This window comes from Ursus americanus, chromosome 1, assembly GCF_024610735.1.
Source record: "Ursus americanus isolate L20-20 chromosome 1, mUrsAme1.1.p, whole genome shotgun sequence".
NCBI lineage: Eukaryota > Metazoa > Chordata > Mammalia > Carnivora > Ursidae > Ursus > Ursus americanus.
The window spans coordinates 105,740,018-105,755,955 of NC_142127.1; positions in this window are offsets into that span (position 1 = coordinate 105,740,018).

A 15,938-nucleotide genomic window follows, 5' to 3' on the forward strand; every position below is an offset into this window, starting at 1 on the left:
GGTCCCCGGCCACCACCCCCGACCTGTTCCTCTCCGCAGCCGTGTATTCAGCCTTGCAGGCTCGGCGCGCCTCCTGCTCTCGAGTCGCGTGTGTCGCCCAGCGGGAAGGAGCACCTGCGACAAGTGTGCGGGTGCCCCCGCCGGCCGGGCGTGCACACCTGCGTCCTGGTGTCGCGGCGCCAGCCTCGGACCGTTCGGGAAGGTTCAGGCTCGGTGGCGTGGTTTGCAACGCGCTTCCTCTAGTCGAAGTGCGGAGTGGCAGCCGCGTCTTTGCATTAAAAGGGCTCTACAGTTAGTTTGCGTCCGCAAAGCTTTGTACCTGGCGGGATACTTTGTACCTGTCCGGATGTTTCAGAACTCAAACTGGTGATTCCAAAAACTTGAGATCGCAAGACTCAAATTTCGATAAATCGTTGTCTCATCACTAAAGCAGCTTCTTTCCTAGAAAGCAGAATCTAGAGAGATCATTTAACTGAATCCAGGGTGTTTTTGTTTTTTCGCACAATTGCCAAAGTGTCCATATTGGTCAGGCTCTGCTAACATGAACCTGGACCCTGGCATTATACAGAAGTGCACGTGAAGATACACAGGCAGGTCCGGTGTAATAGGAACGTTACCCAGCTTGAGACCTTGGTGGTGACAGAAAAGTCGCTGGCAGTGATTAGGTCCTGCTGGATGAGAGGAGGCCGGGGCAGGCCTGTGCTGCCCCATTGTCACCTAACAAAGGCCAATGTACTTCACTCATCCTCTGAAACCTCAGCCTTTCCAAGTTGTATGGCCCAAATGCTTTTTCAGGAGAGAAAAGTAGCTTTTCCGTTGTAATGAAAATCACTGCCTTATGGTATTATTTTATTGGTAGTATTGAGGAACTGGGGGGGAGGGGTCAACTCTCCAGAACTTACATCAGAAAACGGGTCAGTTTGATTATCAGTCTTAGAATAATCCTGGAGGCGGACAGAGGTGAAGCCTGATGCGGTGTTTGTGACAAAGCTGGCCTGTGGGGTGCTGGCAGAGATGTGTTTGCTTGTTTCCTTTTAGAAATGAGCAGAGATTGGTTTAATGTTGTTCTTGATCACTGACGCCCAAAGGAAAAAATGTAGTCAGTATGTCAGTAAAAATTGAATTTTCAAAGTGAAAAGGCACAATTTTACAATATTTTAAATATATTGAAATAAGTAATGATTACAAAACCTTGGGCATTCTAAGTAGAAATGCCTGTCGTAAGATAACTTTGAGGCAAATGAATGGTGAATTGTAGAAATTTAAAACAAAAGACATAGCTGAAGAAAATTACCACTAGTGACCTGGCTGATGACGGAAGAGGTACATTTATCAAGTGTTCATTCAGGTGAGACAGAATCTGGGTCTGAGTAACATTCAGATGATAAAAAGTTATGAAACAGAGTTGTTTCACGGATTATTAAAAGTATACAGTAATCAGAAAATGCAGGGGAAATGCATACAAGTCTAGTAAAATTAATTTTACAGATACAGAACAAGAGCTACGTGCCTGGAGAAACAGTCACATGGAAGAGTTCTGGGGTCTAATTCGAGGCAGGATTAATGAAAAGATAGAACTGCATTCAGAGGGAGCGTGCCAGTGAGCCTCACCTGCGGCTCTGCGAGCTCCTCCAAAGTGCGAGGCAAGAGCGCCACTCACCTTTTCTGGAGAAGAACTTGGGAGCCTGCGCAGCTGTGTCTGCTCTTGTTCTCTGAGGGAATGTCTGGCTGAAGGAGACTGCAGATGGCCAGTAGAGGTGTGCACAGAGAAAGGAAGGTCTCCAACACCGAAGCCCAGGGGGCAGGTGGAGTCAGAGCCCAAACACCAGGCGACATCCACTCGGGGCTTCAAACAAAGGCATTTTATAGAGAGTCCCAAACTCAGGAGGGTTTCGTTTCAGAAAGAAAATGAATCCCAGGGTCGCCTGGGTGGCACAGTGGTTAAGCGTCTGCTTTTGGCTCAGGGCGTGATCCCGGCGTTATGGGATCGAGCCCCACATCAGGCTCCTCCGCTATGAGCCTGCTTCTTCCTCTCCCACTCCCCTGCCTGTGTTCCCTCTCTCGCTGGCTGTCTCTATCTCTGTCAAATAAATAAAATCTTTAAAAAAAAAAAAATGAATCCCAGTGTTAAGGAAACAAATCATTCAATCAAAAATGAAAACAGCTCCAAAGACTCAAATAAAAAAGAAAAAAATCTAGAAGTTCAATAGAGTGGCCAATTATAAATATACCAAAAAAAAAAAAAGGAAAGAAACCCAATAGCTTCCAGATGTACATTTAATCAATAATTATAAATGCTACTATTTATCGAGTTTTGCTATGTGGCAGGCATTGTGGTTAGCACTTTATATGCATTAGAAACACATGATGGAAAATTGCCAATCACATTAGCAAAAGAACATTTTAAATACCTACAAGTAACACTAAACCCCGGTGGAACTTCATGGGACTTGACAAATGGTGGAATCATTCACCTGGAAGAATAAACATTTGAGAACAGTCAAAAAAGAAGAGTAATGGGGCCAAAAGTGCTCCCAGATCGAGTCTCCATAATGAAAACAACGTGGTACTGGCCAAGATCAATGGAAAGTCCTAGAAAGGAAAGCAGCAGCCCCAAGCAAACAGGAGCTGAGACGTAGCCAGCACGTGGTCTGTCTGTCCCAGCTCCTCCTCCCGGCGGGCAGCTTTCCAGGCTGGTCAATGCCTATGTCATAGCAATTGGCAAGTATTTGGAACATCATCCCTGTGAGGATTTAAAATCTATAAAGGCGGCTTTTCAAATCACCGAGAAAGCAATGTGGTAAGGGCACCCGCTAATCATCTGAAGAAAAGAGTATAAAAGTTGGATTCCTACCTCATCAGATGAAGATTTAACTATTGAACAAGAAAAGCCATGAGAGTACCAGGAAAAATCTGTTAGTGGACATTTCTATAGATTGTAGAATAGGAGGGATACCAGCAACAATTGTACAGAGAAATACTAATAAATTTGACCATGTTGCAGTTAAAGTTTGAGGTATAATCAGCAAAGAAAGGTAAGTTTCAAAGGTGGCATATTCATACAAGGGAATATTACCCAACAATAAAAGAGAATGAACTGCTGAGACAGATGAATAAACACCAAAAATATCAGGAGAGTCCCATACAAAAGACTATATACTGTAGGTCTCCATTAATATGAAATTCAGGCACCAGCCTAAAGGATCTGCGGGATTAGAAATTAGAAGTCTGGTTCTCTCTGAGGGTGTGGGTGGGGAAAACCCGGCAAAGACAACTTCCCAGGCCGAGGAGATGATACAGGTCTCTATGGGGGTGGAAAACACACTGGAGTAAACAGGTGTCGGAACTCATTGAATTTAAGAGTTGTGCCTTTCTTGGGGACATTTTACCTCAAGGGAACGAAATAGTGGAGGCAGAAGCTGCCCCAATTTGGGGGGGGGGCAGGGGCGGAACTTCCCGGTGCCTCATGTAAAAGGTAAATGACTAGAGCCGAGTATTTGCATCATGTTGCATAAAGGCTTAATCTCCTTCACAGTGAGAGGGCTTTCAAGCCGACAGGAGACAGGAAGCGAACGCTGCGAAGCAGAGACGTGAACAGCACACACAAAAGGAGAGTGCCCCATGAACTAAAGGTTCTGTTCCCTAATAATAAAGGAAATAGGACAGTTTATTTGATAAGAGCGTATGCGGAGAAGTAAACACTATTACATGTTAGCAGCGAATGGCAACTTGTGGAAACTTTGAGACAGCCACTTAAGGAGACACGGACAGCAAGCCTTAACGTTCCACGTGTTCTTTCACCTACTGATTTCACTTCCAGAACTTCATTCTATGGAATAAACACTGATGTTGATAAAGATTTAGCTGAAAAAGTTCACAGCAACAATGATTGGAAGATACATCAGTTTGTATGCATATCCATACAGACGTATGAATATCTATCTATCTACCTCCAAGTTTCCAAAAATAGGAGAGTTAATATCATGGAAAGAAACCCACATTAGAGCTTTAAGCAGAAAGGAAGACCATAGAACGTCATAACAGCACGGCACAGTCTTTATAAAGGAAAACACTTATAGACGTAGAAAAGACAGGAAGACGCCCATCAGAATGTTCCCAGTGCTTCCTTCTGAGTATGCAGGGGATGAGACATCATTGTTCTCTTTTGCTCATCCCAGCTTTCTCAATTCCCCAGTGAGCATGGATGACTTTTGTATAAAAGAGAAACCTCTGAGAGGATCTGAAGTGAAGTAAGGAAGCTGTAGGGCGAGAGTAGCTGAGGGGTCGGTTGGCGGGTCACTGACTGCAGGGCTGTCGGGCAGGCGGGGAGAGGCTCTGCCAAGTTCTGATGGAGGCAGCAGAGACGGGTCAGGGTAGGAGCAAGGGAGCTGCCGGCTCCTGTCACCCAGCTTCCAGGCCCGGAGCCTGGATGGGGCGGAGCTGACCTTGGAGCAGACAGTCAAAAGCCACCGAAGATGACAGTCTTGCTTGTTTTGTTTTCATCCGTGTGTTTTTTGAGGTAAAATGTTGAGGTCATCAGCATATGGGAAGGAGCCGAAGTCCGGAGGCGATGAGGCTGGGGAGGAGGGCCAGGTGTGGAAAGCGGTGCAGAAAGAGGGCCACGCCGCCAGGGAAGCTCTCAGGGAAGCAGCGCATCGAGTGAATGAGAGATGAGAAAATAAGTTTGAGCCGGCTTGTGTTCTGAGGAATTTAATTGCAAAGTGTCTTAGCCTGCGTCCCGCACAGTCAAGTCACACAGGGCCTGGGAGTGTGAGCCCAGGGGCAAGAGTGATGGCTGATGGCGCGGCGAGCTAGAGACGGGAGACAGGCGCAAGGGAGGGCCAATGCCCGCTGCATTACCCAGCCGGCCTAGAGCTGTCCACCTGGGGGGAGGAGCTGGGGAGGGGATGTTGACTGAGGGTCACCGCCCAGGTGAGAAGTCCCCACACTTGCAGGTCCAGCGAGTACAAGTCCCAAGAGAGTCCTGGGAGCACCTTACCCTGGGAGCATCAGAGAAATTCTGGGGCAGGAGACCAAAGGCACTTGGGCCAAGCAAGGAGCTGTAGGGGGCGCCTACAGGGCCCCTGCAGCAACAGCCAGGACGGGAAGGGCCCCTTCAGAACTGCAAGTCTGGGCTGGGCCAGGCAGGCAGCCACTAGGCTCGGGGTCACCTGCCATCCTGGTGACATTGCTTGTAGCAGCCCCTTAGGCCCAAGGGTGTCTGGGTGTGAACGATAAACCACGCGGTCACCCAGCCAATGCAGGCACTGAAGAAGAGAGTCAGGAGGGGAAGACGTGGGGGAAGGAGCTTCTTTTGTCCCAGTGTAGGAGACTCCTGCGTGCCAGTGGCCGGGGAAGACGAAGACGAGTCTGCGGTGGCCCAAGGTGGCCCCAGAGGGCAACCTAGGGGAGGGGATGGAAGTGCCAGACCATCCCTAACACGTGGCCCTGTGGCAAGGGCCTCGGGCAGGTGCACACACCACATGTCACTTGCTCTGTAACTGGAATTTCGAGTCGTTCCCCTCCCTTGTGATGCCATCCCCTCCGCCCTGGCTTGCCCCCTTTCTCTTCCTACCTCTGGCTCCACGACACCACTGAGAGTGCTTTACTTCCACTCTCCAGACACCCCAGCCCACTGTACCAAGCTGTCCCCTCACCTGCACCCTCGGCCTCCCTCAGCCCTGTGGTGCCAGCTACCTTCGGCTGGATGGGCTGAGACAGGGGCCCCTGCGTGGGTTCACGAAATGGGTTCTGGCCATTTGGACAGGGACTCACGGGCCCCAGTTACATGAAGCAGGGCCTAGAACAGGGAGCCAGGGCCCCATGGCCTTCTCACTGGGGAGAGGGATACACCAGGGGAGCGGGCAGGTCCTGGAGAGCATGAGTGCAGGCCATGCTCTTGCTCAGGGCTGCAGGAGGTGCGGAAAAGCCCAGGCAGAAGAAACCTTATCCAGGAGAAGACTCCGGAAGGGAGGAGGGGTGTGTGTGCTGAGATACAGACACGGTTCTAGGTGTGGGGGCAGGCAGTGAAGATAGCACCTCCATTTTATAATAGACATGCTCCCAACCGAGACCCAGGAGCCAGGATGGGCTAGTGGTAACAGCAGCCCTGAACATTCCTGCTGTGAGCCATGCATGCTGGAAATGGCATCGGGGGGCTACTGAAACGGGAGCCAAGCAGGGCTGTATCAACGGTTGCTGAGTAGTGCTGAGGACCCTGCCACAGTCTGAGGCTGTGTCTTTATAATGGCACAAGCCACATGGTCTGTCTTTTCTGATAGGGCTCAGAAGCCTAAGTGCAAAGGACTCATGGTTGGATGATGCAAGGTTGCAGGGATGCCCTCGGTTGGATTTGAGTTCACGAGACCTGCAGGGCCTGGGAACCCTCGGGCCAACAAAGTCACATCAAAAGTAGTCCAGGTATGGGATACTCTTGGGGCGTCTGGCAGAAGCATACAGCTCTAACAAGGGAAATGCCCTCAGCCCACAGATAAAGCCTCACTCAAAATGAGCTCACAATGAAAATTATAAAACCCAAAGGAAGGAATTCACCATGGGCAAGAGTTAGCGGAGAAGCAAAAAGCAGGATCATATCTTTTCCCCATCCCCCCAAGAAACTGAGATAATACCCAAGAGTTTAGTGTACATATGCGAGAAATGTCTAAGGAAGTTAAGGAAGAATCGAATATGTAACAAAAGAATAAGTCTCTAGGGAAAAGAAAAGATGAGGTTTTTTTTTTTAAAGATTTTATTTATGCATTTGAGAGAGAGAGCACGAGCATGAGCAAGCATAAGCGAGCGTGGGGGAGGGGCATGACCCAGGGGGAGGGGCAGAAGGAGAAGCAGACACCCCCACCCCTGCTGAGCAGGGAGCAGGACCCTGGAATCACAACCTGGGCCAAAGGCAGACACTTAACTGACTGAGCCACCCAGGTCCCCCAGAAAAGATGAGTTTTTCAAAAACAAGTAAAACCTCTAGACATGAAGAACGTAGCCATTAAACTTGAAAATGCAGTGAGAAAGATAAGAGCATAGTAGGAATAACAGAAACCGTTCTTCACAAGCTGGAAGACAGATCTGAGGATGCTATGCAAATGGAGACCGGGGAGACAAGGAGGGGGAAGCTGACATCCTGTAGGAGAGTGGTGGCTGCCCCCCGTGTGCCCTGAGCCCACCTCCTCCACCCGAGGGGGCCCCACCCCCAGCTGCTACAAGAGTTGCCCACTGATGGCTCACAGCTGCATCCTTCTCCAGAGAGCTGTCCTTGGTCAAAGGGAATCAGCTCACCTGGAAAGGCTTGGGAGGGTACCCCTCACCTTCCAGGGGGCTCCCCCAGGGATGTCTGACTGACAGGGATAGACAAGACCAGCCTCCATGCTAAGTGAGGCGTGCTTCTGAACCCCCACAGGATGGGGATGGGGCTAAACCAAGGCCTGAGTCTAACTGTAACTTACTTGCTTGGCTCCTCCCTGCCTTGTCCTGCTGACCCTCCCTTCTCCTGAGAGCAATCCCTCAATAAAATATTTGCACAAAAATCCTCACCTCCAGCTCTGCTCCTGCAGCATCTGAGCTAAATGAGGCATTTCCAGAGGAGAGAATGGAGGAGCCACATAGGAGTTCTTCCTACTGCAGCACATCTGTCTCCCAGGGGGTCGGACGGGTTTGCAGACCCACCCTGCGATCATTTCCCCAGCCCCCAAGCATGGATGGTATTAATTCATAGTACGCATTAACATTTGTTTTGTGGCCTCATATGTGGCCATGACCAGTGGTCGTAAATGTTTCATATATGCCTGGAAAAAAATGTGTTTGCTAATTTAAGAGTTCAGAATTCTTTCAATATGTGAACATTAGTTTCAGCTTGGGATGGATGTACTCAGCAGACACCAGAGCCCCTGCTTTCATTCTCTCACCTGTGGAATAACAGTTATCATGGTAGGAAAGGCCATGAGGAAAGCCCCTCAACATGCCCCCCTGCCCTGGCCAAGATAATAAGTCAGCTGAAAGAAAATGCTGAGCAGAGAAATTGTCAATGTGCAAGTAAGTCTAAGCTCATGCTAAGTGTGAGCTCTAGCAAACAATATATGAAATAAAATGACAGATGCTTTCTGGTGCATAAGAACTAGGTGGAGCTGGCAAGGCAGGAGGGGACATTAGAGGTTGAGCATTTTAAGATCCTTGTATTGTCTGGGAGTTTAACTTAAGCTTTTGTTAAGCAAAAAGTGCTTGTCACAAATTTTAAAGAAGGCGCTAAAAGACTTGAAGTAGAATGGACAACTTCCATGGAAGTGAGGGGCACAGCAGAAGAAAGGAAGGAAAAATGGAAAGAAAAACTGTCATTCTAATACCATGTAGGGAAGATTAAAAGAAGCACAGAAAGAGCAGGTTAAACAGAAAACCGAGAATAACACTGAGAGCTAAATCTGAATATATTTCTCTTATCACAATGAATATAAATGGACTAAGTTTTCCAGTTAAAGACAGATTGTCAGTTTGGGTTTAAAAATACAATCCTTCTTCCTACTGTTTATAAATGATATCAACATGAAAAGTTGATAGGCTGCAGGGGCAAAAAAATGATGTTCTAGGTCAACACTAATCAAAGGAATTCCCCATTATTATAATATCAGTTAAAATGGACTCTAAGGAAAGATTGCATCAGAGGCAAAGGTGGCCACTACATATTGGCAAGAGGGACAATCCGTCAAGGAGATATATTGGTTTAAGTTTTGCATCTTTAATTTAGACTCAAAACAATATAAAGCAAAAATCTGAAAAGTTCCCAGAAGAAATTTATAAACACACACCAGTGGAAAACACTAGTCTTTCAGTAACTGATATAAAAGATTTGAATCATAAAATTAACAAGTTTATGAACTGATGTTCATAAGAATTCTACATTCTGAAAGAGCAAACACCTTCTATACAGAACATTCACAAACACAGGCCATGGCCACTTTCCAGACCACAAAGCAGATCTCAACGTGTTCCAAAGAGTCAATACCAAACAGATTACCTTCTTTTACCAAAATGTGATTGAGTTAGAAACCTATTACAAAAAGATAACTCCAAGAACATCATTAGGCAAACTATTAAAATGAATTAGAGAGCCCAGCAAGACTGCTGGGTGTAAGATCCATATTTCAAAATTCATTGTGTCCTGAAGACCAGCTGGAAACACTCAGAATCATGGAGAAGTTATCACTGACAATGCAAAAACCTCACGATACCTAGGGATCAACCTAACAAAAATTGTGTAGATATTTATGGAGACAACTATGGAACTTTATTGAAAGATACTAAAAATATAACTGGAGACATACACCAAATTTCATCAATTCTGGAATATGCATTATTCTAACGTTAACATCTCAGAAACTGGATATATCTGGAAATTGAGGGTGCCTTGGCTGTGTCATAAGTGATGGATCAGTTGGCAGCATGAAATAAGGGTGCATCTTTCACTCAGTGGCATCTTGTATTAAATTAAATGAATACCATGTCCATGGATGGGGAGACTCAAAATTGTAAAATTGGCTATTCTTCCCAATGTATTTAATAACTTCAATTCAATTTTTGGGCAAGTTTCTTCTGAAAATCATTGAAAAGCAAAGAGCCCAGGATAGGCAAGGCAATCTTGGTAAGTACGTGGTGGTGGGGGAAGGTGTATTTACCAGATATCAATATCTCTTCTAAGCTTTAGGAATTCGACCATGTGGTCTTGGCTCAAGGATAGAACAGGGTAACAGAATAGAGTCAGACACATGTGTATGGAAACTTGATCTGGGACAGAGACTGCATTACAGAGCAGGGGAGAAGTGCTACTAAATAATTGATTCTTGGTCAAATGGTTAACCACACTGAAAAAAAACAAAACAAAACAAAACAAAATACATATCCTGTCTCACATCAAACACACAAACTTGCCAGAAAAAAAAAATCTGTGAAAAACAAAACTTTAGAGTTTTAGAAGTGCATGTGGGATGGATAGTTTTATGATCCATGGAAGGACTTCTTTTAAAGATGTCGTACGTGGAACGTAAAAGGCATAAGCCATGACGGAAAATATTAACAAGTTTGGCACCATTGTTCAACAGCATTAGCCATCAGGGAAATGCACGTTAACCCACGATGAGACACGACTTCACACCTGTTTGAGTGGCTGAAGTGAAAAGCCGTGACGGCAGTAAGCACTAGCAGGGATGTAGCACTCACATGCGGTTTGTGGGAACGTAAAACAGAACGGCCACTCCAAAACACGATTTTACAATTTTTGTTCCCAAAGGTAAACATATACTTATCATAATACACAACTAATGAATCATCGAGCCTTACATCGGAAACCGGGGATGTACTGTATGGTGACTAACATAATATAATAAAAAATCATTAAAAAAAAAACATATACTTATCATGTGACCTGTAACCTTACTCTCAGGTCTTCACCCTCCAGAAATGAAAATGTATGCTCACACGAAAATCTATGTACAAAAGTTCATAGCAGGTCTGCCAATTACTGAACGAACAAACAAAACGGCTACATCCCTACAGTGGAATCCTGCATGACCACAAAATGGGACAAGCTCTTGTGGATACACATGTGTGCTCATGCATTATTCTTTCCAGTTTTCTGTAAGCTTGGAATATTTAACAGTGACACCCAAACTAAAATGCATGCAGACACAGTAATTGAATTGTGGAAGACATTTGCAAGAACGGAATCTTTCTCTTTCAAGACTTTATTGGTATTTAAACACTGGGTGACCAACATAACATAATAAAAAATTATTATAAAAAATTAAAAATAAATAAAAGACAGCTGTCCGAATATTAAAATAAATAAATAAATAAACAAACACCAGGTGGCTCTTTATTCAATGCTCGTGCTCCACGTTAGACAAGAAGCCCTCTAGAACCAAGCCTCCTGTCCATCGCTGTACTTTCTCCTCTTCGCCCAGCTCCTGGCCCTCCATAAATATGTGTTCATGAACAACATCATTTCTGAGACCCAGAAGAGGCAGGAATTGTACATTATTTTAAAATCATATTTAGGAGCATTACCAATGGTACCATGCAATTCTCGATTTTTCCTCTCATTCATACCAATCTTAGGAGTTAAATTCTAGGGACGCCTGGGTGGCTCAGTCAGTGAAGCGTCTGCCTTCAGCTCAGGTCATGATCTCAGGGTCCTGGGATCGAGCCCCATGTCAGGTTCTCTGATTATCGGGGAGTCTGCTTCTCCATCTCACGTTCCCTCTGTGCTCTCTCTCTCTTTAAATCTCTCTCTCTCAAGTAAATAAAATCTTTTTTTAAAAAAAGAGTTAAATTCTATGGGCTCCATGGAAATCAGTTATTTCTATAGGAAAATCAAATTACATTTTCACTAGGAGCAGTTTCTATTTTTGGACACCAAAGAAATTCCAAAATATAATGATAATTCCAATGAATTTATAAATGTGGGCAAGCAGTTAACTTTGCTCTTCAAGTAACCATGATATGTTGAGTTGTCTTTGTTTAGAAGGAAGGAGCTTACCATGAGAAGTAATGTTTTGTCTTGATTTCGCTTTTAAGTGAAAATATTCTTTATTATTCCATGAATCTTTTTAACATTTGACCCCCAAAATATGGCCATCGCTTATAACTTGGACTGATTAGCAGACCGTCCTGATCATAATTTAGACGTCTCTGCAGGTACAACGCAGAGAGCACACAGGCAGGGTTTCTCCCATTGATTCCATGACAACCGTCTCCCCTGGAGGGGCTCTTATTCATTGTACAGGTGAGGGACAGGTGACTTGGGCCAGAAGAACCAGCCTGAGGACACAGGTCTAGACTGGGAATTCTATGCAGGTGGGAGAAGGGCAGGTAAACGATCATCCTGTGTTCACTGCTGTGGCCCAGCACGCAGTAGGCACTCAGAGCACCTGCTGGGTGAATAATTCAAGAAACATCTATTAAGAGATGGAGGTAGAGACTGGACTCAGGTCTAGCAGGTTCCAAGCAGTCCCTCTTTTTTTTTTTTTTTAAATTCTATAAGCAACATAAGTTTGTTTTCTCTTTCTTCAATCTTGACCCATTGGGCATTTTCTTTCTAAAATGTTCTAGTAGAATAGGAATAATTAAATAATCTTTCCTTTATTAAAGTGAAAAATCACTCTGCTCCATAAACCAAAGGTAGGAATCATTTAGAAACGTGGTTTCCCCTTCTGCTTCTGCGCAGCTGGGAGCCTGTCTGCGGGGGGCGGGGGTTGGGGGGTTGGCACGGAGCCTCTAGCCCTTGCACAAGACTTACCCTTACCCTCCAGCCCAAGACTCGCGGGATGAGACCCGCGCCACCGCTGAGCGCGCTTCACAGCCGCCCGGCGCTACTATAGAAACTCAACAATAGGGCATCTGATTTTTAATTTTAATTTTATTTTTTCCCCACTAAAATATTCAAGTGAGAAACATTTGGAGATTTATATTCAGGGCACAAGACCAAATGGCGTCTGAAGCATTTCTTTGTTACATATAATTAATTTTTCTTGGCTTTTTTCTCCATCATGACAAAGCCAGATCTGTACCATTCATCCTATTTATAGGTGAATATTTCTCTTCCCTGAAGATTCTCAGCAACAGCCACTGAGATGCTGGAGGGGAGAGAACAGGTCTGCTTCATCTCCTGTCTTCATATGTAAACTGGAGAAACACCCTGAACCAGGCACTCTGAGTTACTGACTCAAATTTTTAAAAACAAACAAACAACAAACAAACAACCCCAAACCCGCCTATGGTTGGCTTCCATCTTATTGAGGGAAAGTGACTGAGCTCCTTCTATGTCACTTTGAATGGGCAAGGAGAAGCAGCCAGTGAGGGGAGTGTGGGTGGGAGATGGGGGGGGGGACAAAGAAAGTATTGCTTCTCTCTCTTCCTTGTGTTTTTCTAGAAAAGCCCTCTTTGTTTCATACACACACACACACACACACACACACACACACACACAAAAACCACCCACAATTAGAATCTGAAGAACTGTAGAAAAGAAAACTGCATAGAGAATGTTATTTTTCCAATAAAAGATAGATGTGATCTGGCCCCTGGGTGTTGGTTTTAAGTGGAGATATTGACTTCCAGCTGACTGATGAGTGGAACATCTTTCTCCTGAAATATTGATAGTAGATTACACGAAACCACAAACTATCTCCATAAAGCACATCATTTCTAATCCTAATGGTGTTTTCTTTCCTCTGGATGACTGCTACATTCATGATATGATGGCTTTATTCTATCTTGGGGAAAAACTTTTTACCATACTGCTAAATTAACTTGTCAAAAGGCTTCAAACTTCGGAAGCTTTTACAGCTCAATTCAATGCTATTATTCAAGATTGAATGGGAAGGGCTGTGGACTGTAAAAGCTTGCAAAAAATAAATTTCACAGGCTTTCACAGACTGAGTGAAATACTTACCTTTTGTCCAGGTTGTATATCTTTATTGGGGAGTCTCAGAATAGCTACATTTTGCCCATAAATTCTCGCTCTTACCCTAAAAGTCTGTGTGTTTTTGTCTGTTGCCCTTGAAGGTCCTGTGTGGCGCATGTCCTCTCCATAACAAGTCATCCCTGCACAGCACAATGGGGACTGGAGTGCTCTCCAAAACGTGGGGCAGAAGGGAAGACAAAGGCTGCCAGCTCCTGGAACGATCCTTGAGATTTTTTAGTTCTTTTATTCTCAGTACAGACTCACAAGGGATTTGATAGCCAATTACTGCTTACTAACGCAAGTCAACGGTCGTGGTACTTTCCAGGGCTATGTCTGGATTGGAGGAGGCGTACAAAGCCACGGCAGCGACTGGTGTCAGCGCTCTAGCTAAGACTGGGCCATTTGGAACACCAGCTGAAGCACAAATGTCCAGCGTTACGTGAGGTCTCGGTGCCAGACTCCAGAACGCTCAGGCCGCCAGGTAGTCAGGTCTGTGCCACAAGCCATGCGTTGATCCATTGGCCTCACGCAGCTGTGGTCCATGACTGGCATGTACACTTTGGGCACGGAAGGAATTCTAGCGGTGGGATGGGAAGACATATGGTCTGCTCGGCCTTTCCTTTTTACATGGAGCTTCTGTTTTCACCAAATCACTTCTTAAGTAAATGCCATTAGTGGATGCCAGGTTGGTTTTTTTTTTTTTTTTTAGTGCTCTGAGGTGGTTGGTAGCAATGGGTAGGTTACCCTGTAGTCTTGCAGAGTAAGGTTTCTAAGATCTGTAAGAACTTATTTCGATGCCAGCTCAAAATGCTCAAGGTACTCATAAAAAAAAAAAAAACACTTAGATATTTTTGTGCCTGTACCCCGAGGGGATGACAAGACGGATACCCCCATAGTTCTCCTGTGTAAAGGCGAGTTTCAATGCCTTCTCTCTAATAAAGCCTTCTTGCTCCCTCAACCAGAAGAAATCTTTGTCTGAGCTTTTTTGGGAACGTAGCATTATTTCTTTCACGCCCAACAATTCCCATGTTGTGTAATGGTTATTTGCATGCATGCATTACTGCTATCAGACTAAATGCCTGTGGGTCCCACGGTGTCATCCATCTTCCCCTCCCCCAAAGCCCCTCCCAAGAGCACACACCCACAGTATACCTCTGGGAGTGGGGCCTGGGAATGAATACTTTGGGAAGCTCATCAAGGAGTCTAATGGGCATCGAAGATTGCAAACAGCTGTGCTAGGTGACCTGCAAGTAAGGAAATCTCCTGCGGCTCCAGCAATGTGCCAGGAAGGCTCACAGAACAGGGCTGGGCTTTAGTGGATGGGTGTGGCCGAAACACTGGCCCAGGAGAGGAGGTCTCAGAGGTCTGGGCAGGCGTGGAGAGTGCAGGGCTTGTTCAGAGGACTTGGGTGCATCCTTTGAAACAGCGCTGGGTTTCCAGCCCCAGAGGAGGGGGTGGGGCTCAGCCTGCTGCCAGGAGCACTTGGATCCTGGGGAGCCCACCCCCCCCCCCGGGGCCCCTGGCTTCCGGTTCCCAGCCCCCTTCATGGCGATTTCACAGGGTTCCCGCTCCCGTGTGAATGAGGCTCTTGGGTTTGAGCTCTGCGCTGGCATCTTTCCCGATGTCTCAGTTCTTCTTGAATGTCAAGCTCCACTGGACGTGATCCCACTGATCAGAAAGACGATGGGGAGGGAGGACCGGGGGAGTTTGGAAGCAGGAGCATCACGGGATCATCTGGGCAGTCTTGCAGATATTCTGCTATCATACACGTGAGATTCCAGGGCCCGCTCTGCGGGGGTTAAGGGAGCAGGGGGAGCAGGAGAGGGGACTTGCATTTACGAGCCTCTGCCGTCTGCTGGCTCCGGGATCGGCATTTTACATGCGGGACATGTGACTCCGCTGCACCCCCAGTGTCTCTGGATGAGTAACCCTCTCCTCCAGAGAGGGAGACCAAATACTCAGAGACTCGGAGCCGCTCCCCAAAGTCACAGTTAACAAGTGAGAGCCGGGCGGGGTGGGGGGACCTTCTACCAGCGACTCCTGAGGGCTTTTCCCGCACACCACACTACCCTCCCACAGCTGCCCCCGCGGCTGGAAAACACAGCCCCTGGGGCTGTGCGGCCGAATCTGGGCGTATGAGAATCTGGACTGGGAGTCAGAGAGGATGTTTTGGTGTTAACAGTGGACTTTATGGTCTACCAGAGACTCTCATAATCATTGAAGAGTTTTTGTTTGTTTATTTTTTCCCAGTAGAGGCGGCCTGGTGAATTCAAAACCTAACTGGGAAATTAGAAACCTGATTTGCTCTCTTTGTAAGAATGTTAGACAAGCAGCCACCAGCCGCTCAGCCGTGTCCCCGCCGTGGCTTGCATGGCTCAGACTATTTCCGCGCCGGAGAAAAGGGCCTCGGGGAGAAAGTGGTGCAAAGGGCGCAGCTCACTTCAGTCCTGGAGCCGCCCCGCTGCATCGCCCATGCACA